Raw genomic sequence first — 24,586 nt, forward strand, 5'->3', positions numbered from 1 at the left:
TTGCAGTACTTTTGCTGCTTGCATACTCTACATGAAAAAGTGTGTAATACTGACCCATTCCCCAAGATTGAGGGAAGATTCATGCATGCTGACAGCCTGTCTACAAACCCTGTAATTACAGCGCATTATTGCTTGCTTCACTTACTTATTTTGCTTTGTGCTGTAACAACAACAGGACTGTCCTGCTCCTCATTAAAAATGCACAACAAGAAGGATTCCTTAGTTGCAGCTCACACCTTGAACTCTGAAGACCTCAGAGAAACAGGATCAAGACATGTATCGACAACCAAACTCTCCTTTCTCTTTTCTTCCCACCCCTGAGCTGCCACCTCTTTACCTTGCTGAATGGGATGGCATTATTCATGCTAAGGTCAGAAACACTGGAATACAGGACAGGAGAGGAAACCTCTTCTGTCATCAAATCCGTGATAATGGTTTCTTGAGCAACCGTGTTACACTTTTTTTCCTCTCCCCTCTTTTTTTTTTTCCTTCCAAAAAGTGATCAAGAAGTTTGCTAAAGTAATTTATGCTTTGGCTTTGGCCACTGTCCCAAAGAGGAATATCACCTGATATCCATATATCCTATATGGATTTGCAAGGAAACCTAATTGAAAGAGATTGGCTCTCTCTCTAAGAGTCCTTCTGCCATCTGCACTCTAACAAATACCTATTAGGCACCAATGGTTAGTACTGAAAAAGAACTGATGAAAGCCAGTAACTTTTAAGAGGTGCTCTACCTCAGCCAACTTTTGTATGCCTGCTTGAAGATACCTCATTTCCTTCAGTGATCCAGACTAGCTAGCTGTGGTCATCTCTGCACACGTTGACACCATGACCCCAGTCATGGTGCTGCTTTCCAATCGTATTTGAGGTTCTTTCCACTGTGAGTTTTGATCTTGCTGCCACACTCTGTTCCTTACATCTGTGGACAGATACAAACATGAACTGAAGACTGATTTTAAACACTTAGGTTTGCTTTAGTTTGCACAAGAAACTCTTTTTCTGACGCATTGATTCTGCTGGCATCCTAAAATCATCCCACTTAGATTCCCCATAATTTTAATGACAGTCTTTCAGATTCAGACGTTTGCAGGTCCAAATGCATCCAGTCCTTTATGGTCACACAACTGAGGCTTGTGGTGTCTGTCCCAAGTGTCCAGAACAATGATACTCTTGCATCTTGTACTCAAAAAGGTCAGAGGAGTGCCATGCTATGTTTGATGTAGGAAGAATGGTCTGCTCTGTAGTGTTTGATGAAAGATGTGGGATATATGGCAGTGTGGGATGTTTTGTTTTAGTCATAGAAACATTTTAAATGGTGTCAGCAGATGATAAAGCATTGCTCTAAGGGGTTTTTTTTGTGCTTATATAGGAGCTTGGGAAGGAAACATCAAGCGTGCTTTTTGAAGACAGCATAGGGGTTAAATATGAATTTTAGAACTAAGATAATTTTTCCCATGAAAACTGATATGTGTGGAGCAAATTTGTAATTATGACTCATATTAGAAAATAAATAGTTTAGACAGTACCACGTTACTTTCTCGCTATATATATTCCAGTGAAAACACATGAGAAAGACTGAAAAATTGTATCACATAAATGATGTATTCCAATCATGTGCATAGAAATGTATGTCTTCTGTGTTGCAGTTGCACTGTAAAAATGCTGTAGTAATCAAGCAGGTAATAAAGATTTAAACCAAATGATGAGGAAAGAAAAATAAGTTCCACACATCATTGGGAAGACAAGAGTAATGCTCATCACACTTATGACAGCTGGTCAAGGTCTGATTTATGAACGCTTCGGCCAGATTACTCTCAGACACGTTAACCTGAATTTTATTCTGTTAATACTAATAGTTGTATGACAGCTGCTAGGAGGCCACTTCAAAGAATTCCATTTCGCTAAGCATCATCAAAGATGTGGCTCTTCCCCAGAAAGTTTCTGGGGGGATCACTTTTTTTGAGCCAAATACCATTTGAAGCACAGTAGTGGAATTTGCCCATGGAGATGCCAGTCTTCCGGTACCTACAGCAGCCCAGTATCAGCGTCAAACTGAACAGACATCATCAAAACTGAGCTAATGAATCCCAAACTCTACATTTTTCATTCTTACAGATAAAAATAATGGTGCTGTCATTAATAATGACTACATAGTGATGTGAAGTTTATTTGTAAATACCTAGTTTACCCCTGCTCTTTTTTTTTTTTTTTTTTTTTCTTTTTTCTTCTTTCTCAGTGGCAGTCGGGAGTCTCCTTTTATTGGGGTAAGTCAGTTTGTAATTTTCCCCTTCTGTTGCTGTATTCAGTGTTTAGGGATCTCACCTGTGTGTTGTTCAAGAACACAGACCACATACTTCTGCCGTTTGATGCCATAACAGTAGATGGGTTATGGCTTACGTCCATTGACACTACTTAAGCAGCCTTTCTCTGGGCAAGTGGCAAGTTGAAAATATTTTGCTGAGCAGGTATCAAGGAACAATTAACGGCAGAGGCCTAATAACCTTCGCCATAGATGAAGTGGCTTTGTTTTACCAGTGGAGAAGTGACACAACTGCTGTGCAAGCCGTGCCCATCGGGGATGAGGGTAAATCCGCGGGCGCGCCGGATTCACTGACAGGCTTACGGGGAAATCGTGCGCTGCACGTATGTTGAAGCGGCTCATTTAGTGCTTGAAGAATGACACCCGCTTAGAAAGTGTTTATAACGGCCCTCCAGGGAAGAGCTGCAGGGAGGGTGCCGTATCTTAAGGCAGGCCGTGCCGAAGCGTGGCTTTCTGTGTTTCCCCTCGCAGTTGCTGGCGAGCCCTTGCTGCCGGGGAGGGGGGGGGGGGCTCCCCCCGTTCCCGAGCGCGCCGGCGTGGGCTCCTCACCGGCCGAGGCAAACGTTTGATGTGCGAAAGCCTGAGGCGGTGGGACAGGACGGTGCTGGCTTCCCTGCGGGGGAGGGGCAGCCGAGGGTTCTCCTCGCCCGGCGGGCGGCTCCCCCCTCCCCATAGCGCGGCGGGCGGCCCCGGGGCTACCGCCCTCCCCGTCCCGCTTGCCCTTTCGCGGCCGAGCCCCGGGGGGTGGCAGCGCGGCGGGTCGCCGCTCGCCCGGCTCCCCGCCGCCGGGGGGGGGGGGGGGGAAGGTCGGAAGGAAGGAGTAGGGAGGGAGGGAGGGGGGGGCGAGGAGCGGCCGGGGCAGGGCAGCGGGGAAGGGGGCGCGGCGAGGCGGCGGCCGGGGCCGGAGCGGCGCGGGGTGCGGGCGCGGCGCTGGCTGCGCGCCCGAGGTGAGCGCGGGGGGCTGCGCGGGGGGGGGGGGGGGGGGGGGGGGGGGGGAGCGGGGTTTGGGAAGCTCCAGCGTGTCGTTTACGGTCCTGCCGGGCTGCTCGGTGCGGAGGATGCTCGGGGAGGCGAAGCGGCCCCGGCGGGGGGGGGCGGCACAGGCAGCAGCTGCCGCGGCTCAGCGCCTCTTGGTACCGCGACTGGAGACTACTTGCGGCGCTCAGAAGAAAAACTTTTAAAGCAGCTGTGTTCTATTCAGTCTGCCTTTAGAAACCTTGAGCCTTTTAGGCTTACGCTTTTTGTAACTTGCGTGCGTTTAGCCCTTTCGTTAGCAACTGTAGACTAAGAAACATCGCACTGGTTTCGTAGAAAGACTGAGCTCGTTCATGCTTCAGTTGTAACAGGAAAGCATCGTGTTAAGTATAAGCAAAAATGCCGCGTTTGCCCACCAAGAAGCAAAAATTCGACATAGCCAGTAAGAAAAGGGGGCACTAATTAGCAGTAAACAGAGATTGTAATAAGGCAGAAGTTTGACTGACAGCAGAATCATAGTAGCTTTATTCATTGTGGAGACTGAAAATAGGGAATGTGTATTAATGGGTTTGTAACATACTTACAACAGTTGCATTTGAAAACGAGTTCAGGATGCAGTAAATGAGATAGCGTGTTTTCGGAGTTTAGAAATGTGCTCACAGTACTGCGTGTCATTCATGTGCTGATGTTCTTTGGAAGAACTGTAAAATTCCGGTCATTGAAGAGATATTTTTCAGTTAAGCCTACTGTCTTTGTAAAAATGGTAAATAATTTAATGCAACACACTTGATATTTTGGCTTGGATGTTTTCATCACGAAGCAGTTATCTAGCAAGCTGAGTATCACATCTGAAAAGAGCAAATATATGCACAGCAAGGAGGATTTTTCTTCCCATAAATTAGTCAGTTCCGTTAACTTGCAGATAAACTTTCTGTGACCTCACCTACAGCCCTTCAGCATCAACCGTGAGTTTTTCTGATGCTTGAGGTCTAATAAGACACGATAAAGCTAAGGAGCAGAAGGCTTCCTAATAAGACACGATAAAGCTGAGGAGCAGAAGGAACAGCAGCAGCACTCATGTAGTCCATTTGTCCTGAAAGCTTTCATGTGGTGGGAAGTGGACAGGGTGTCCATGGGAGCAGCTGGGCTTGGGGAGAGCGCGGTAGCTGCAAGAGCTGGATTCAGAGTGGCAGCTGGGCTGCAGGACTCTGCACCAAGCGTCACGGTGTACGCTGTTCACATTCAAGCTTGAGATCCTTGGTCGATCATGCTCTCCTTGAATCACAAGAACCACTGGACCAATGCTCTATATGAAATGTTTGACCTTGTTTTCAGACTCGACTGCAGAAGCTGTGTATGAGGTGTAGGAGTGAGCGCGCTGCACAATTCTGCGTGAGATGAGCGGGTCTTAGAGACTTCGGGTGATACGGAAAACCTAGTGTAAACCCATTCACTGGCGCTCTTCTTCCTAAGTGATGCTTGTGTGAAGTGCATGCCCTGGACAAATTACAGTCACACCTGACGGATCAGCCAGGGATATTTTTGCAGGGACCCTCGGTATTCTGCCAGCACCCTCTGCTGCCGAAGCGGGGAGTGCAGCTGGGGCTGCATCAGCTTCCCCGAAACCAAGAGTCATAAATGTTTCTGAGTCTGACTAGTTTCTCTGCTCCCTTTTAGAATTTTGATGGGTAAATGCTTTGATACTTTTTTTTTTTTTGTGTGTGTGTGTGTGTGTATGAACCCTTGAAAAAGAAGGGGGTTCTTAAATTATCCTCAGAGTTGTCTGTGCCAAAATAACATGGTCCTAAAGACACTGAGAATCTTGGTGCAATGACCTTTGAGGAAAGCAGATATACTCTGATTTAGGAGCATCTGCAAGCGCATTAAGAAGATCTGTGGAAGAAACGTGGTAGGTTGCCGAAAGATGTGCACAGAAAACTTTTCTTGTCCAGAAGAGACCAAGATTATTCCCTCTCTGCAGAATTCCAGGCACAAAAGTGAGTATGCAAAAGTTACGCCAAAAGATAAGACCCTCAGATACTGTGTCTTATGAACAGTGTAACTACAAGTGTCAGTAGGAGATTCCCAGTAGCACAAATGAAAACCCAGCTGCTCACGAGTTCAGAGTTTGCATGTGAAATACATTCCCTCCTTCCCAGCAGCTGGGAGTCAAATCTTTTCCTGATTTTTGAGCACTTGTACAAACTTTTTAGGAAATATAAGTAGTGACTGGTTCAGCACAGGATTTTTTCCCTTCCAAGGACCGTGTATTTCTTGTTTGCCAGCACAGCTCAGAGGGCGAGAGGCTTGTGCTGGGGGATCTTTGCCGGGGAGCGCCCATGCGGGTTCCCACGGGTGCTCTCGCCAGCTCCATGTCCTCCTCCGAAATACTGAACATGAGATGGAATCCAGCCCAAAATCTTTCAGCAATTAAAGAAAGACAAAGTGATAGCAATTGAAGCTGAATGCTGTAGGATAATTTTAAGAGCTAAATCATTGGAAAAAAAAAATCTTGTAAAGCTATGCATTGTGTAATGATATTCTTTATGTATTTATTTCTTTTTAAATTACATGACTGTAAAACTTTGCTTCCTCCTACCCTTTACGTTATGGGTCAGAGTCCCATTGCTCTAGGCAGTTTCAAGGCCAGAAGTTGTTATGAAAAGAGAGCTTAAATTCACATTAAGAGGTCTTTTAAGTAATTCAGTCTGTGCCTCAGGCCGAGAGCAAGCTTTTCTAAAGCCATATTAATTCTAGCTTAAATTTGCTCAGAGGATGCTTCTATTCATTTCCTTCAAAGCTTCTGTTTCCTTGCAGCATGATCACAGTGGAGAGATGAATTGTCAGCTTGTGGAGTCTGCCTTTTGCCTGTACTTGTGCTTGGGGAGATCCTGATGGTTCCACATGGTTGCTAATATCAGTATAGCTATATCATCAATGTAAGGGCAGGTTCGCACTGCTTGTAGGGCAGGAAGGCAACTCCAAGAGTTTAGTCAGTCCCCCTGACATGCATACGATGTTTGTTACCAATATTTGACTTTTCTTCAGTGATGAGGAGACCACAGGTTTCCAGGCAATCAGTTACAGCACCTCTGTATTCTCACCTTTAGAAAAATTAGTCTTAAGTGTACGCCGGTCATCTTTGCTCCAGTTCAAGCCCAAGTCTATTTGTGTGGTCTTGAGTGTCTCCAATTGCTCTTGCTGACCTCTGCTGTGCATTTTTCAGTCTCTCTCTCTATTCCTCAAAATGCAGAACTCAGACCCAAGTGTTTCTTTATTTGTGCAATTGCTTGCGTGCGTGCATTATGTTATACCAGCCATCTATTGTGTTATACCAGCTGAACAGCACTGCAGCTTCTCCTAATCATTTATCCAAATCATTTATCCAGCTTCTTAAGAACATTTTTGAATACTAGCCCTGTCCTCCAGTTCACGTGCAGTCTTGCTTGCCTTATGTCCACAAGGCCTATGCCTCGTCCTAGAGAGAATTTAAATACTTTTGACATGGTTTGTTCTTGACAAACCTATGTTGGACATTGTTCATCTCTGTCTGGTTGGGGAACTTCTGGCTGAATTTAATCTTCTCTAAACTTGAGATCAAAATGTAAAGAAGAAAGGAAGAGCAGTTCAATCAGGCTGAACTGAGCATCTTGTGTTCAGGCTTTTGGACTGAGCACTATTTTCTGTTTCAAAGTTGAATTTCAAACTTGCAGAGGGTAATTTTCCAGGCTGTAATTCAGACTTAAGGAGATCTTTCTGAAGGAAAGATTCAAAAGAAAAGTCATAAAAGGCAATCATCATTCGAAAACTGAAACGTTAATAACAGGCCAAAACCTAATTTAACTGGACATTTAGAAAAAATGCTTGACTGAGATTGATGATACAAACTAGAGGGTTGCGCTGTAAAGGAAACGGGTGACAAAAGTTCTTCCCAAAACACTATCCTTTTTTTTTTTTTTTGAAAAAACTCTCTTCTGTCCCATAATCTGAACAAAGTTCAGCTAAAAAAAAAAAAAAAAAAAAAAAGAGTGTTTCATAAGAGGCTGAGTTTTAGGGCAAAATTGTAGTTCTGGCCCAAATCCCTTGTGTCTGGCACTGCATGTCTGTATCAGTCCTATACGTGGAATGACGTGTAAGCCTTGCCTTGCTGTAAAAATGGAGCTGTACCAAAAACTGGAGCTTTTTCTGCCCGTATTACCTGTGTGGGATAGAGGCAGGTTATTGATTTGGGAGATTTTTCCATCTTCCTATACTAGCATTGGTGGCATCCCAAGCGGAGCCACAAATGATCATCTTTCCAGTAGGCACTGACCATGTCGCAGGCTTATCGTAAACCGGTATGTGGAAATCACAGAGAAGTCTTTCTGAATGAGCGTAGCGTTCATGAAATATATGGGGGAGAAAGCATGAGAAAACTGGGCAGGAGCCATCTGTATCTCTGAGGAGGAGTGTGATGCATATGCCCGTGGTGCTCTCTGTTGGTATACCTCAGCCCCATGCTGTGGAGCGACATATCAGCCTTTACAATTAACAGATCCAAAGCTACAGGGACTTGTGAGTAGATGCAGTTGTTAATTATCGTTGCAATCTGGTGAATATATAAACCTGATGTAACGGAATTCTTCGGTATAATTACTTGTCATACAGTTCACTGCTCAAGGGATTTAGCAGGCAGTACCGTACTTTGGTGTAATCCAAACAAATTCATGTTCACCTGCTGGTCGAGTTGTTGTCTGGCAAAGCGCCAGGCCTCCCCTCCACCTGATATTTTCTGCTCCTTGATGCATTTTAAGAGTCAGAGGCTTAAAGCTAAAAATTCCGGGAATTAGGAGATAGGACCTGACGTTGTTGGCTTGTCGAAAGCTGAAGGATGATTTGGGAAACACAAGAATAGATAACCTTTGGGCTGTGTTACTTTAGAGGTAGCTGTGCAGCGTAGTTGTACAGCACGCATTTAAAGTAATAATTTTGTAAGTGTAAACTGATCCTGGTTACCATATGGCAAAATCCACTGAAAGTATGAACCCAGCTGTTAAATGCATAACCATGACTCTATGTGTAAGAGCTTTTATACTGCAGCTATTATGTGGCATCCCCAGCTATTAATCTCTCACTATTAATCAGCAATAAAAGCAGCTTGTGGTGAGCGTCACAGATGTTCGAAATCTGATCTCTTCAGCATCATACCTGGTGGGAAGATAGCAATACTAGGATCTTTCCTTCCTTTATTCCCTCCCTCCTCATTTTTCTGGGAGATACGGTTCAACCCAGGACACATGAAGCGTACTTTGCACCCACTTGTTCTGAACTGGAGTTTATCGCCCACTGAGTGTCAGGTCCTCAGCTGTCTGACCTTGACAAAGATACTGAGTTTGAAGGCCTGACTTATTTTGCAGTTTGGCAAGCGCCTCACTCATGTGATTTTTGAGTGCCTTCTGTTCCAGATTCATCACTAGAAAGCAGATTATTTAAGTGGACTGAAACTAGGTTTGCCATGTGTTAGCCAAAGTAACCATGAAGCGTTTACTCAGCAGGTTACTTCCAACCACCTATATGATTTTAAACTTAAATGGTCCTTTTGAGACTGACAGGACTACTCTCTTCCTTGAGTACTTTGCAGAAGTGGAGGCTTACCTCCTTTAAAAAAATAACGGGACTAGTGTGTCAGTTTGGTTATCCAGACCAAGCATAGTCATGTCTGTTTACTAACTTCTGTTTGCAGCTCTACTGTTTTTTAGTATTTCACGCCGCAAACTGACTGTAGTGAGATATTTTCTAATGCTGATGATTGTTATGACGTCTCTTTGTCTGTGGAGTTACTGTGATGTTGCAACAGTACTGATCAGCTATCAGCAAATTTTTGGACTGTTGCTTCAGACACAGCATGTTCGTGTAAATACAACTCAAAACGTGCACGCTAAGAAAGTGTATTGTTCTTCCTCTGCTGAAATCTGGCTTTGCATTAGCTTAGCGGCGTAAAGGGTACTTGAGTCTTAGTATATAAACATCCCATTAAAAGGAAATGGGATATTCGTTGCTCCTCTTTTGAAAGAGAGTTTGGGAAACGTCGCTTGCTGGGCTTCTTCAAATAAACCCCTGATCTCCTCTGGGACAGCTCTGCTGTCCTGGCTCACCCAGCAGCCCTGTAACCCGCTCGGGAGGTGTTCAGGGAGCACAAGGGCGAAGTGTTATATTTGTCTCTGTTCCTGCTTTGGTGAATGAAGTTAATGGCCTTTTGATTTCTGTTTCAAAAGTATTCAGTGAGTCACACAGAGACCTGCAGCCCCTTTATTATTAATCGGCAGAATAAATATTAATCTTGTGTATTAGTTTTGCTTTGCTAAGACGACCACATCTGTGTGACTTAAGTCATAGTGCTGTATTTGAATGGATATTTGTATCAGTCAGGATTTTGAAGTAATTGAGTGCTAAATGATCACAAAGATTCACTCCCTAAAAAATTCTTCTGGGTTCCTCAATCCCCCAAAAGAGAGAGAAGAGCACCTTGAAAGAGATTGCCACCTTTTGTAAGAGAGTTGCCTGCAGAGGGATGAAAGATAGGAACAGCTAGGAAAGGAAAACCTGATGACGTTCTGTGGTAGCACTTCCTATAGAGATAGCCGATCTGCTGAGACTGGCGAGACCTGGACCGTGGAGAGAGAGAGAAAGATGCTAGCAGTGTTTGGGGATTTTATGTGAGATGCTTATTGCTGGAAAAACTGAGGTATTTAGTGCTTCCATGGCTTCATTTAATTGTAAATATTATCTTAATTAATTTATGTTTTCTGTTGCTCTTTTATCACATTGACTCTTCCTTTCACTGCTCTTTTGAGCAAGCCAATACAAGTGTGAAGTTTTCATGAACATCTGAAGATGTCTCAGAACATATTAATTTGCTGAAGTATCTGATAGCATACCCTTAAATGTGAAACAGTGGGTTTTGTTCGTGCCAGCAGTATTTGGTGTCCAGGGCATGGTATCATTGCACAGAGTACTATATGTGATTTGAGCTTTTCCCAACCTTCGAAATACTAAACTTTTGATGGATAAGCAGTAAAGCATAATATTTCATTTGAGTGCGTTGTTTATAAATGCTTGATACACTGGTGTCAGAGACAGTATTTGCGGTTGCTGTCTCTGGAATGAGTGGTTTGAATAAAACCTAAGCAGTCTGTAGGAAACGTAATCATCTCAGGAGCTCCGTGAATACCACTGCTATAACCTAACCTAACTGGCTTGGGTGAAAAATGTGGTTTCCTGTCTTCGTTTGAAAAAGTGTTTTTCAGGCTTACTGACATGCATCCTGCAAATTTAATTTTCATAAATATTTCATCTCTTTCTTATGCTCAATTTAATCTATCATAGCTACACAGTGCAGGAGACATCTGGGATTGTGCTTAAGCAGCTGGGTTTCATTTGCAGGAGGTTTCTAACAAATTTCTCTTTCTTGCCAACCACAGAATGTCTTGGTGACTGGGGTAGCACTGGGAAATTCAGCATAAGTGACATAGCTTCAGAAGCAAATGGGCTTAGTTTTTTCCCTTTACTTGGGTTAGGTACTATCTAAGGCTTGTGATGGATGGTTCTGTTCTGTGTCTGGTCAGCCTAAGCAATAAGAGAATAGTTCCCTCCACCCCCATCTTTTCTTTAAGGAGAAAAGGCAGCAGTAGCATTAATTGTTTTTTGTTTGTTTGCTTTTTTACTTTTTTCCCCTCACAATGTTCACTTAAGAAAATGAAGTGACTAAAAATAAACTGTGGTAAAGCCTTGCAAATCAGCCTTGAATCAGAAATGAAGAACTTAAAAATACTGAATTTGCTATTGTGCAGGTTCACTCTGTGCAGAAATTGCCATAATTTTTACTAACCATGGCAACTTCTGTACAGAGTGAAGCTTTAGAGCAGCCAGGTAGATTTAATGAAAAAAATGCACAAAAATCATATTACTGAAATGTATTAACAATCCAATTCCACAATTACGTATGTAGTGATTAAGCCACATATGTATTAAATACATAAATTATTAATTAAATACACTATGTAAGGAGTGAAGATAAAAGCATTTCTCACACTTCTCAGAACAGAACATACAATGACTGAGTGTGTAAGTCAGCTTTATCTCCTTTTGGCAACTTAGTTTTATTAGAAATAGAAGGCAAGCACAAGCATCACGTGGTCTTTTTCCTCAGCGTTGGCTTTAACTGAGCTTGTCTTGGATCCTTCTGCCCAAACAGATGTTGTTCACTGTGTAATATTTGAAGCTCTTACCGACTAAGATGTCTCAGCATAAGTTATGCAGCATTTTTGTATAGGGTAGAAGTATCTGACATTGGGTTGACGAGAAGGCACCCTCCTGAGACACCCCATTCTGCTGGGTGGATTGCTTGGGTCCCTTTGTCATAGGATGATCCAGCAATCTCTTGGGACTTGCTCTGATTTATTCTTTCAGTGCAGATTAGCTCTTGGAAACTGAACCGAACTACATTTTTCTTCTTAAATCTGAATGCATATTGGTTAGATGAATATGACACTATACTAACCTCTTTTCTATTGTGACTGAATAACAAATGAAAACTCAGTATTTTATTTAAGTTGTTAAATATATTATATTTGAATAAGAGCCACAGAGTAGATTTTGTGGAATGAGTGATCGCTGCCAGTGGGAAGTCACCAGGTGAAACTACAGCTACAGATGAAGAAGTAACATCGCCACCTTCCGAATCTGTGATTACTGACTTCAATTCTGCAGATAAATTTGGGCTTCAGGAGCATTGTTTCAGATCAGTTTTCAAAGAGATGGAACCATCTCATAAACTCTATTATTTGTTAAATGTAGTTTTCTATATGTTCTCTTAGCAGTTCAGGTGTTAGTAGCTGCCTGAAGACGTACTTTTTAAATTATTTTTGCTGCCTTATAAATAAACATATACCAGAAGGCATCAGTAAAAAGAAGGAAGGTAAAAAATTGCCTTTGTTAATTATGACTTTTGTAAAATTTTATACCTAATTCTGTCCAAATCAGTGGTTACTAACATTTCATCCCTTTAAAAAAACTGGAGGCAGGAAAATTTCCAGCTATAGCTGCAATAAAGGAAATTTAGAGCTGTTTTTTACCGCAAAGAGGGATAGCACAGCTGCAGTAGGCGTTCTAGCTGGAGAGTGAGGATTAAACTGTTTAGGGAGAGGCTTGTTTGCATGGGAAAATTTGGGTATGGAATTGCTGCTCTTGTATGAAAGAGAGATGCTGGTATGTGTAATGGTTCCTCCTTGGTAGGCTGTATTAAATTGACATAAATTTTCACTTCTCTTAGGTTACTGTTTCCATGCAAACCCAGATACAGAAGTATAGAAACATTATGATAGTTTTACTGGTCAATTCCCTTTAAAACTGTGTTTTCCAAAATGTTTGGGATTGATTCAGTATCTTTAGTAGCAGTCAGCGATAGCTGACACTACCGTTGTGGATGGTTATTTACAGTACTGTGTGGTGATCTCGTTTTTGAAGGCTTTTTTAATACTTGCCTTAAGCTGACTTTTCTCTGGGGCAGTGGGAGATGCTAGGCTTTATACAACCCGAGGGAGATTCAGTGTGGAATATCTACTGTCATTGTACTTTGCTATTTTGATTTTTAAATATAATGTTGTAACTTTTTCATAAATCACTCAGAAATCTTTCTTTGATGGGGGAAAAAGCCCTAGACTCTTTCTAGCTCTGTGGACACGCATTTGAGTCATGTACGTGTTGTGTTTAATAACAAAATAGTACCACCAAAGAAGAGCAAACTAAATTTCATAAACAAATAAAATGGAATGCTGCTAAGTTATGGAATCGCGTAAAGTGCCTGGGCAGTCGTTTATGTGAAAATCTAGCCTTTGTAACCAAGTTTGTTTCAGCCTCTGGAAGGGTCTGCCAAACACATCTCCCTTGAAACATGTTCGTGCACTAAGCTAGCATACCACCACCAAAAAATGTGGTAAAATCAGCTTAATGGTATAGCCTTCTTTTTGTAACAAATACTTTATGTTTATTTTAGGTAACAGAAATAAAGGCCTCTAGCTGATGTAAAACAAAGGGAAAATAAATTTGGTCTCTAAAACAAGTTGTTTTTAATAGGTGAAAAAGCTCTGATTTTTCTGCAAGTTCTGTAAGTGACGTGTTTGCAGAGTCCTCTGTGTGTTTAGAGAGCGGGGAGGGGAATGTAATCTTTAGCTTTACAGCTGTGGGCACCAGCACCGGCTAAGAACAAATGCTTCCACCTCTACGTCTTCACGTCCTGGCGCTGAGACGACGTTGCTGCTTCTGGGAAGCACCTTCGTGCTCGGGGTGAGCGGCTGTGAAATGGGTGTTACTTTGGAGAAGGGCTGCAGCCCTGCCGTGGATGTGATGGCAGGCAGTCGGCACAGAGGCAAAATGAGAATGGATGGAAAAATTCCCGTGGTGGTGCACTGCTCTCACTTCTCTCCAAAGGACATGTTTCTGGTAGTGGGCAAACGCCTTCCATACTCAGACTTGCAGAGCTAGAGGAGAGCTTTGGTCCTGTGGTTAGGTTTAACACATCTGACATAAGAAGGATTTTTCAGAGTTAGCTAAAGGTGTTGTTTTAAATCTTTATTATATTGTTCTATATATCTAAAATATGTATAGAAATTTGTACTTCTGAAACTGTTGGCTAAAACGACAAGTTTTTTCTTACTGTGTGACAGCATTAATGATTTTTGTACTTTCAGTGTTTATTGGCATATTATTTCTTCCAGCGTGTGGACAATATTAGAGGAAAAATAAGTCAGAAGCAGCATGAAAAAGAGCCATTAAACCCAACATTGCAATCATTTCGTATAAAAAAAATCCTTCCCTCCCCCAAGTTTCTCTTGACTGTTTAATATTGTCTTAGTAGTAACAGAAAAGAGGACCTTACTGAAGGAAGTAATACAGCTCAATTTTCTGAATAGGCAATTTTGGGTTCAGGTCACTAATGACTCTTCAAAGATATATAACCAGAGTGGGAGTTAAAAGTCTTAAGTTCATTTTGCAGCTTTGTAGTATAATCCCTCCTAGATGCACATCTGATTTGTAGATCCAGATCCACAGAAGTTTTGCGGTTGAACCAAGTTCAGCTGTTTTCAGTGGGAGTTAGGCACAAAGATGCCTTTGTGAACCTGGTCTGCTCTCTTGTATCACCTTCTCTCCTGCAAATTGGAAATAATAATGCAGTCTGACTCCATAGAGCTGTTTGAGAGACATTAATTGGGAGCAGCTGTCTCCACTGGTGACAAAGGCCATAGAAATATTTGTGTGTATATATATATATATAAAAACAACAACAGACTGTTGCTATTCCATATGCTGGACCAAATGGCTTTCAAAATCTGAGTGGTCCTTATGGCAGCCCACTTAAGTCTATGAGCTACTTTCATGTTATACGCCCATTGTTTTTCTCAGGGCCGCTTACCCTAAAATAACATAGAATAAATTTCCCTTGCAGAATGAGAAAGAGACTTTTGTCATTCAGTCATTTTCCTGTCTCACAGGCAGGATCTTCACTCATGGAGTGAAGGCAACTATATTTTGGCCTCTTCACAAGAACTGTAGGAGGGATGTGGTGGAGGAAAGGTGTGTGTCCCAACCTCAGTACTCCAAACTGGGTCTGTTAATCTGGTCTCCTGCCTGATCTGGACCAAAGAATTTAACCAAGCACTGCCTGATCTGGACCAAAGAATTTAACCAAGCACTTAAAATGTACTAATTTAGGTGCATTAAGGAGAGTAACATGACATTTAGAAAGACAAGTTACAGATCTAAAATGATGGCAAGTCTGTAAACACTGCCTGGTAATTTTTATATTCAGAGCAAGTCATGCTACATGAGCACAAAACCAGATGAAAATACTCTTACTAGTGTTCCATTCAAAATGTCTGCATTTATGTTGCATAAGCAACCTTTCTTTGACCTCTGTGCATGTGCATTACTATGCAGTCTTTCATTGCATGATAACAGATTAGTTTTTCCATTGGACCCCTGCTTTCTTCAGTCCAAAGGATGAGCAGCACTTGCTTAATGAGTCCCTATTCAGTATTTTATTTTAGTTTCATTGTTCAATGTGTGACCATTGCCTTATTTACTACATGCTATTCAAACCCTGCTGAGGCCATAATTATTCATTTCCTTGCCTTTTTTTTTTTTTTTTTTTCCTGAGACACCCATCATTATAGTATCTGAATGTTCTTTAACTTCAGTTTAGTTTCACAAATCCCTACGGTTAGACAAACAGAAAACTGTCACCCCACTTTGCAGATGGAGCATCGAGGTAGAGGACAGTTCAGGCTAGAAGACGACACCCAGGCTGTGATTTCACATTTGATTAAAACCAGCCTAATTTAGCATGTGAGCAGTGTTGTATACCTTCTTGCTGTTGATCCCTCCCTCTGCTTGTCCCTGGCAGCTGCATGGTGGAGCAGGTCACTGATGTGACTGCAAAATAACCCCACCAAAACAGGAGGAAAACCAGTTTTTGTTTAGACTGTGTCTTTTAATGGAAGCATGTTCTGACATTGGCTAAATTCACTTGTGAAATCACGCTGTCATTCTACCACATGCTTGGTTTGAGGCATTCTGGGCTTGATCCTTTGGCACTTATTTACTCTAGGTAAAACTCGGCCTTCCTGACATCAGTAATACTTGTGAGTGCTCAGCATGCTTGCCGATTAGACCCAAGGTTTTCAGGTTGGGCACATAGGAAAGTGGAGCAAAGAACTGAGCATTGCCTGAGAAAAGAGTGGCTTAGATGTTTCTGCTGGCTTCACACCCACCTAGCGCTGGGAGAACTAGGTCATGGTAAAGCATGTAGCTGTATTATCCAGACATTGTTCCTTTCCTTTTTTATTAGTTTTTTTTTTTTTCTACTTGTGGTTATTTACCTTACCTAACTTTTAAGTTTCTGACAAAAATTGAAGAAGGATTCTAGAGGCAACAATAAGTATCCTTTATTAAACAAACCTACAGAAGTAATTTGACTGTCTCCAAAGTAGGTAGGTGGGTGGGTAAGTTGATTTTTTTTTTAAGTGTGCTTTTAACAGATTGTGGTTTTACAGGTGATTGTTTAGACTTGAAAAAAGCAAATGGAAAACAGAAGTCCCATCGTGTAGCGCACACACCCATCGTGCCAAAGCATGATGCAGCATGATGACCATGCATAACCACTGCACAAAACTTTTCCCTTGAGTGAACAGATTAAGTGGCACAAATAATAGGTTACAAATCTCCATGTGTCTAGCACTTGGAAGGGACAGGACATTTTGCCAATGCCTTGCAGAAAGATTTTTCCACAGAGGAGCAATGAGATTGAGCAAACCAAAGTGCCATGCTAAACTACAGAGAAACATCTGGTGACTCTCATTCCCACTCGACTCGACTGTCCCCAGCCCGTTCCCCTCTGTGAGTGAGTTTATATAGTTCTCACTGCTCTGGTTTCTCATCCCCATTCTGCTGCTTGCCTGGCTTACTGGTTTTACCTCCAGTGCTGCTTCTCAGCTTTTCAGTCCAGCTCAGGCTGTTTACTCCACCTATTCTGACTCCTCATCAGATCTGCCTGTGTTTCCAAATACTGGGATGAACGTCATGCACTGCGCTGCTGCGCAGCCTGCTATAGCCTTGGGCAGGCACGGACCGAGGCTGCAGGAAAAGTCCTGCTGCATTGGCATATTCCCTTTGGAGGTGATGTTGTTAGGAAATCCAACTCTTCAGGTCCCTGGGGTCTGAATTAGTACAGCCTGGGGAGTTTACTGGTTTATTACTTGGTCAAGCTAGGTTGGATTTTCAAAGGAGCAATAACAAATGCGCACCTAGTACAAACTCTTCCACTCATGGGTAAAGATTTCGTTTAAGAAAAGGTTTATAGAACTGCTTCATGGAATGAAACTGTAATGCTTCAAACTATATTTACTACAAGCCTGTAATATCGAAATGTGTTTGGAGGTCTCTAGATTTGTGTGCTACTGGTAAGAATATAGGTCTTTAAGGAAAAAAATAAATGTACAAGCATTTCAAACAATTTTTTTCCTGGACTCACGCTATCAGTATTGTAGGAGTAATGGAAATCAAAGCTTACCGCAATGTGTGCATCTAATAATATCTGAATTTCAGTTTAAATGAAAAATGGGTTTTTCTCCTCTGGAAATGTTTCAACTAATGCTCAGTATAGCACTGGAATGGCTTATGCTATGTAGGCTTTAGAGTGTGATTCACTGCTCAGGATACATCCATAGCACCCTTGCAACATTCATTTCGACAGGAGGAGGGAACTCAATATCTCACAGGATCAGGTTATTATTTGGATGGTTTTCATATCTCTATAATGCCTAATGCCACCTAGCAGACATTTTTTACTTTCATATATGTTGTAGAATAGAAAAAGCTGTTTCTGCTGCTGTTAACAGTCAGCTGTCGGGTGTTTTAACTCTGGTGTTTAAGGAGAGTGTTTGCTCTTTTCTACTGCTTTCATCCCTTGATTCTAAGAAAGGAATTTTTTACTTAAGCAAAACATGGCCTTTTCCTGTCAGCAGCTGGGAGAATGAGGATTAAGTTCTCTAAACAAAGCTCAGTGCCTTTGTCAGGTCTCTCTTTTCAGAAGGTCTCCAAAGCCATACTAATCAAAAGGCAGGTTTCAGGCGAAGCATTCCTTTGAAACACCTGCATGTGCTTCCCAAAGGACGAAGCTGAACGCAGCGTCCTTGCAGTGTATCGTGCTCCAGTAGCGTGTTCAGGGCTGCCTCTTTGGAAATTTCCCCTGAAACTTGGTGGACACAGACCGTAAAGAAATTCAAGATGTTTCTGCAGTGTTGTGAGCACTTGGTATCTGTTTCCTTAAATCCCCTGAGAAGAGACATGAAGAAACTCTTTGAAATAGCATTGTTCCTCCCTTCTTAGAAACGTTCTTTGGCTTGTTAGCAGTCGGGGGTATACATAGAACATTACTGTTGTTAGTAAAGAAATGGTATTGCCTGGCAGCTTCAGTCCATCAGAGTTGACAGGTTTACTATGTTTTACCATGCTGTCCATCTCCTTTCTTGTACATGGCCCTTGTCGGTTTGGCTTCTATCTTCTTTCACTCTACACCGAAAATATTGCTTTCCACCTTCCCCTATAAATTAACAATTCAAAGTTCCCCAGCAGTGTGTAAAGAATGAGCTTTGGAAAGCAAAATTTTACTGCTCTGACAACCAAAATCCCAACTGTCAGAAGCTACCATTTGCAAGAAATCATGTATGTTAAATGGGGAAAAACATGGTAAACTGTATTGTTCGTTACAACATCAGTTTGACTTATTTGAAAAGTCAAGGCAATTTATAAACTGAGTGACTTTATATTTCAAAATATTGATTAGTCTTCTGGAAAAAAAAAAAAAAAAAGATTGTATAGATGAAACTGAACATCTTCCAAGGGTAATTGCATTAAATAATTAAAGGTCTGGAGACAAATTTGATATGGATTTTTTTACTTGAAAAAGATGTTTTCTTGCCTTCATTGAAAATAATCTCAGAGGAGATTAAAAACACAAATAGATTCACAGAGCAGTTTTTAATGTTGCTTTGTTCCTCTGAAATTAAGCCGTCATGACCAAAGAAACATACTGCAGAGTCAGGTTCAGTGTGTAATAAAAATATATTTTAATTTAGTCTAGGGCTTTCTGCAAATTCTGAGTCTCCAGAATTAAGAAAGAACAAAATACTGTAGTCTCATTATTTCCAGAACTTCAGTGTCTCTTCAAAATAATTTTCCCCTGAGTTCCTTAGCATTTCTTCAGCTGCTGCTTTTCTTTTTTTCTTCTCAATGGTGATAACAGTCTGGATTTCAGGCTGTCAACATAACTGATACTATAACTGATCCAAACTCTATTCTGATGTGAACACAATAATAGAAACCATATAGAACAAAATATTGTTGGAATCTTGGAATTGCAATAATGGGAAGACCTGGATTATCTTGATAAGAGCTCTGTAGAAGATGGATCTTTTAGCTTGGTGAGCAACTAACAGTAATAAAGAGAGTCACCATAATATATGTTTTATGAGCATTACATTGAAACATTTTGGTCTTTGATTATTTTCTCTTTTGTTTATTAGGCCAAGTTAGAATTTCAATGTTATGAAATAAAAAAGTGAAAGTACATTAAAACAGTTTCAATGTTTTAAAAATTAGGAGAGTTGGATTCAATTTTTTAATTAGCTGAATTTGCATTTTGGGGTAAATTTGTGAAGAGTGACAGAAAATAAGTATGGGAGGAAGTTTGGGTTGTCTAGGCTGTCACACCACCTGAAGGCATGTATAACTGTACATAAGCCATTTCTGACAACTATTTGTCTAATCGGTTTTTAAACTTTTGGGAAGAGAGGTTTATTCTTGTACCTCTGTAGACAATCTGTTCTCATTCTTAGTCAGGCTTTTGAAGAAAACTTGATTATTTGAATGTCTGAGATCTCAGTGTTAAAATTTCAGCCTTTATTTCCCGTCCTGTGCAAGTGCGCATGGAGCAAGACTACATTTCATCTCTCTTTGCAGAGACTTTTTACTTATTTCAGAGCTGTTACTGTGTGACCCTTGTCTCTAGACTAAACAAACCTCGTGGTCTTAATCTTTCCTCATAATTCATTGTTTTCAAATTTGTGAGGGTGCTCGTTGCACTTCTCTGGATTTTTTTTTCACAAGTTCTTGTCCTCCAGGAGAGATGCTGCTCAAAACACAACACCATTCTTGAAGCAGCTTCCCAGCTCTGAGCAGGAGGCTTGTTTCTCCTTTCTTACGCAGATCAGTCTATGGGTATCTCCTCATATGATATCTGCTTTCTCATAAATTATTACACTGATGACTCACGTTAAGTCAGTGACGCACTGTCTGATACTGCAGATTATTGACTAGCCAATTGTTCTCTGTGTTGTATTTGTGCAGCAAATTATGACTGTTTTATTTGGACTTGTCCTTACTGAATTTACGGTGTGTCAGAAATGTCTTATATGGGTTTGTCATCAGTGCACATTGTTTTGTTGTTAATAATTGCTACTATTTTTACAGATGAAGTAGTTTGGGGTCAGGTTGAAATTACAGAATATAATAATTCCTGGGGCAACACTTGAAAATACATCAGACCTGTGAAAGTAAAAATTACCACTACTAATATCACTTAGTGGTAACCAAGTTATAGCAATAGTTAGTTTATATTGTGTATGATTATTGTAAATCATACACTCATACAGTTTAAGAACAAGTATCCTGGAGATATGAAAGGGTGTGGTGCCTGTGCACAGCTCCTCTCAAACGCTTGTGAAGGAGGATGACTGAAGCAGGCAAGAACAGCATAGGCAGAAGCAACAGGCCTTCAGAAAAACAGAAACTTGCAGGGAGAGCAGCAGTTCTGATAATGTTGCAGCTGAGAATCCTAAGCTATTAAAATGTTTCTGGTGCCACGGTCCTACTCAAAGCCATTGAAAATTACTCATATTTCTCTTATTTTCCACTCTCAAGGTGATGCAGGACTCTGGAATTTCTCACTGAATAGAATAACATTTTCTGTTTTCCTTTTTTGTTTGCTTTTGATTTTTGAAAGGGTATAAAATAATCTGCAATTACTTTATCAGTCTTGTCACAGGTGATACAGGACTGGAAACATGAGCCTTCAGTCCTGGGGTGCACTACTAGGTGTGGCCATTTGAGCGCATCTTTGCTATGAAATAGTTATGCTGGGGGTTATATTTTGGATGAATGCATGTATACGCACAGAGTAAAAAAAACATGTGTGAAGTAGTGCAGAGCTGACCAAAAATGTTATTGGCATTATAGGCATGATGGACTGGTGCATCCTCAGTGCTGGCAGGGGAGGGAGCTGGAGCTGGCGTTAGTGGGTGGGAGTGGGGACGGAGACCAGGGAGAAACCGTCCTGTGGCTTATGCTGCTAGGGGATGGGAAGAGTTTGTACGGGGGGCTGGGACCACTGCTGCTTTTGCTCTGGTCAGGCTCTCTGCCCGCATTCCCATGCGAGTAGCTCCAGCAAGCCTGGCTTTCGGTGGCTTGCCTGTAGGCTAGGGACAGGCAACGGGGCTGATGCCCATGCTGCTTCCCCCATTCATGTGCTGCTTCAGTCCTGAAGTGTCCTGCAGACCTTTATTGCTGAAGCAGCAGTTCCCTTGCAGGGACGTGTGAGTGAGTTTTTTTCTAAAAGGCCAGGGTGTACTCAGCTGGGGAGGGAAGAGAATTGGTTGGGAGGGAGACTTGGTGGTTCATCCAAACCCCAACTTTCATTTAAACTGCTCAAACCATGGAAACGAGGATGAACTGCTGCAGCGATACCTCCCTGACCTAGTGGGTAGTGTGAAGTGGTGCCTTATTTGCTGTCTCATTTATAGCTAGCTCAAATGTTGGAGGTGGCAGCTTGAACTGTAAAACCTCTGGAAGACATCTTTGCATCAAGACGTGTCCATCCTAAATATTTGATGAGATAGGTTTTCATTTATCTGGGAAGTATTGAGCGCTCAGCTGTGGGGAGAGAACACTGCATTAGCAGCTGCCTCGGCGGCCGGGGAGCCCGCTGGCGGGGGGCTGCCGCCGAACCCCCGCAGCAGCGGTGGCTGCTCTTTGCTGTGCATTCCTGGAGTGGGGTGCTGCTGCCACGTCCCCGCTGTGCGCAGGGAGGTACTCCTCCACCGGCGCGGAGGGAGGCTGCTGTCTCACAGGACGTGGAGGCAAATCAGTGCCGTGGCTGCTTCCTGTCATCCGCAATTTCACATGTCAGCATTCTCGCTAACCTTTTCAAATCATACCAAGAGTATGTGATTGACGTCTGAAATAACACATTTGTTCCTACCAGCAAAGACTAGACCCAGAATAACGTATTCTAAAGCTCTGTTTCCACCAGACAGCGATCCATATTGAAGCTTATTAAAGTCATGTGTTCAATTTTTTCATAATTGCCCCCATTCAAACCATGGCAGGCAGCCAATAAAGCACTAAGTGGAAGTTTCTGTCGGTCCACCTGTCTTTCTGTAGCTAACGAAGTGTGCCGTTTTTTGTCTTGTAGACGTTACACAATTCATTGTCAGAGAAACTTGTTATATATAGACTTAAAATAAATTAGTTTGAGACAAGGCCAAAGCCATTTGACTATACTTCTTTGTATAGCAAGTCATGTATTTATTATACAGAGTGACACATTAATACTTTGTTTGGGTGGAAAGCTTATTCTTCAACAAGAACAGGCAATTCTGGTTCTTGGCCATATTCGTCTGTTAAATGTCCTAATTAAAACGTATGGCATCCTGAGCAGCATGGGTTTCAGCAAGGGCACCCACCAATCTGGGCTATGGGCTCTGCTGTTTTGGTTCATCAATTAGTTGAACGCTCTTCCCCTGCAGGGGTTGCTCTGTTTTCAGGCCCTTGTCCTCCGCCAAAGCCGAATTTACAGCTGAGGTATCCTTTTGCTATGCTTCAAACCATAGGAAGACATCAGTGATTGCCTCACATTAGCCTACCTGGAGAAGTGGGAAATTAATTTTACAGACTTCTAGGAACTAAAAGGGATTTTAAGTTTACCACTCCTGATCTCTATGAACAACAGGTACGCAGTTTATCAAACCTGGAATTAATTCACAGTTGGAATACATCCAAGATCAGAAACTTTACTCCAGGAGAAGCAGCACTGGCAAAGCAAAGAAAAAACATAATCTTCTGCTTTCTATCAGAGCAATTAATCTTGAAAATTTTCTTTGCCCATGAGGACATTGGCAAAGACAGCTGTTGCTTCATCCTGGAAAATGGCCCAAAAAAGGTCTGCAGAAAAAAAAAAATCTTGCAGTGATTTTATTTTAAGCAGTAAGTTTAGCAGCAGGGTTCTGGATTTTCCTTTATTTCTGCTGTAAAATTCAGGTGTGCTGGCGCGTATTCATAGAAAGGAAATGAGCAAGCCAGCAGCTTTGCTTGCTGGGTGTTAGCAGTGAAATGCCTTTGGATAAGCTAAGATAATTCTTCAGTTGAGTTATCTCAGAGTAAGACTGACACCTTAATTTTGGTGATACCCAAACTGTCAGCATGTGGTTTCCTTGTCCAGCTGGTTTGTGAGCAGCAAAGTATCATGTTGGGTCAAGCCTGAAGGGGAATAAAACCTGGTCTGCCTCAATCAACTTTAGGCTGCCCAGCTTGCTGTTACAGAGAACCTCTCACTTTTATTAACTGCTCTCCTGGAAGGCTTTTTCATTTTCCCTGTTCACCTTTCATGGAAAGACTCTGTTAACAGAAGCTTCTCCCTACAGAGTGCTTCCCCTCTTTTACACCTTTATATTAAGACTCTTCTGCAAAATTTCTTTCTTCAATAACTCAGTTGTGATACAGGGATGCAATTCACCTGCCTTTACATGCTAGCTCTTTGGTATTGTTGAGCAACAGGAAAGGTGAGAGGGGAAAGGAAGGGTGTTGAAGAGGTTGCCAATGCTTAAAGTTCTTGCTAAGACTGGCTGTGTGCCTTGTGTCAGGTGACTGGGCACATGGCTTGCGCTAACAGGTTTTCTGGTTCTAGATGTTTTTACAGGCTGGATTAACTTCTGTGACCTGTTTTTCCAGGGTGAACATAAATGTGATTCAGGCAATGTTAGACCTAATCAAGATTTGCTCCTTTGATGATGTTGTTTGGAAGGATGACTGAGGTGACTATTTACCGTTCAGTAAATGGGACAAAACACTGCAGGGTAAATTTAGATGCAGTTCTATCCAGCCATTTTTCTGAGAAATTCAGAAACGTCTTTTACTCAGATCTGCAGTATGCACATCCATGTAGCATGCAAAAGAAAATGAGATGTAATCTCCCATCTCTGCCATGTAATGACATTCATGCTCCTTTGGAAGATTTGGGTCTCAATATATGCATATTAATTGCTTTGGAAAGTTGGAAAAAACCCTCCTAATATCTTGATGACCTTTTAAATAATTTGAAGACTCTTCTAAACATACTTACTAAATACTAAGATCTCTTCAGTCTATTCAGGAACTGGAGAATGGTCTTCTCACCAAAACAGTGTAAAGGGACCTTAGTGGTGTATCTAATTTTAACTGAACAAGGATTATTTGTCTAGGGTTTTTCACACAGCTGTACTATTGAGTTCTTTCACCACAATAATGCTCCCTAAGATCGCTGTGTTGTTTTATCCCTTCTGAAGGAAATGCCAAAGCTTTGAGTTTCATTTTCAGCACCTCCCATAATATATCTTACTGTTCCTATACGCTTAACGTGTCTGTTCGCAAATGTATCCATCA

At 41.8% G+C, this 24,586-nt stretch overlaps 1 protein-coding gene across 1 annotated transcript in view; it reads left to right on the plus strand.

The window, feature by feature from the left end:
• Window positions 1-3,230: 3,230 nt before the first annotated feature.
• The window catches only part of BMPR1B (bone morphogenetic protein receptor type 1B), an 86,239-nt gene continuing 64,883 nt past the window's right edge, over window positions 3,231-24,586 (plus strand). The window contains exon 1 of the mRNA XM_042807596.1: window positions 3,231-3,270. The gene's annotated coding sequence lies outside the window, so the exon portion shown is untranslated. The remainder of the gene's footprint in view (window positions 3,271-24,586) is intronic.

This window comes from Tyto alba, unplaced genomic scaffold, assembly GCF_018691265.1.
Source record: "Tyto alba isolate M040663 unplaced genomic scaffold, T.alba_DEE_v4.0 Super-Scaffold_6, whole genome shotgun sequence".
In the NCBI taxonomy this organism is placed as follows: Eukaryota; Metazoa; Chordata; class Aves; order Strigiformes; family Tytonidae; genus Tyto; species Tyto alba.